This window comes from Elephantulus edwardii, unplaced genomic scaffold (genome assembly GCF_000299155.1).
Source record: "Elephantulus edwardii isolate Elephantulus edwardi_28Jun2011 unplaced genomic scaffold, EleEdw1.0 scaffold00252, whole genome shotgun sequence".
Taxonomy (NCBI): domain Eukaryota; kingdom Metazoa; phylum Chordata; class Mammalia; order Macroscelidea; family Macroscelididae; genus Elephantulus; species Elephantulus edwardii.
The window spans coordinates 3,828,807-3,829,594 of NW_006400002.1; the positions used below are offsets into that span (position 1 = coordinate 3,828,807).

At 49.9% G+C, this 788-nt stretch overlaps 1 protein-coding gene across 1 annotated transcript in view; it reads left to right on the top strand.

Annotated features, from left to right (window-relative positions):
• Positions 1–788, top strand: part of MYBPHL (myosin binding protein H-like) — a 14,848-nt gene that overhangs the window by 10,489 nt on the left and 3,571 nt on the right. The gene's annotated exons all lie outside the window — the stretch shown is intronic.

The following is a 788-nucleotide window of genomic DNA, read 5'->3' on the forward strand; positions in this document are numbered from 1 at the left end:
GCACGCCTATCCTCAGCTGCACGCCTATCCTCAGCTGCACGCCTATCCTCAGCTGCACTTCCAGTAGAAAGTTTCTCCCATCTTCATTCTGCGAGCCAATAAGCTCAATCCAGTCTTGGGGGTTTTTTTTGCTGATGGCAGCAAGTGAAATGAGCAGTGGGTCTAGTCTTTCCCAGGTTTTGTCAGTAGAAAGTCATTCTCCCCAACTGGGAGAACCCTACCCAGAGGCCTGGAGCAGGACAGAGGAAGGAGTCGAACCGCATGCTCCCTCTGCGCTCCCGTCAGTGTTGTCCTGCAAAAACCAGGCTGCGGAGGACAGGATGTACACTTGGCTGGGCAGGACCAATATCAAAGTGGCCTTGATGAAAGAAGTATGCAAGACAAGTGTAGAAAAGGAGAGGAAAAGAAACCACATTGACTGGACTGGTCTGTACACAAATAGGAAAAAAGAAAATCTCCATTGGTAAAGGTTGGTGTAAATTAAGAGGAACTGACATCAGGTTCACTATTCAGTGCTCTCCCGCCAAGGTTTCCACACTTTCAGGGCATCCTCCAGACAGTCTCTCAACCCCAAATCCCAGCAAGATGTTGTTGTTATGTGCCATCCAGTCGCTTGTGACTCATAGCCCTATGTACAACAGCCCTAAACTCTGCTCTGTCCTGTGCCAATCACACCGTTGACACACCCATCCCGATTACCCCAATCACTAAATCAATCCATCTCATAGCGGGCCTTCCCCTTCTGCGCTGTCCCTCCACCCTACAAAGCATGATGTCCTTCTCCAAGG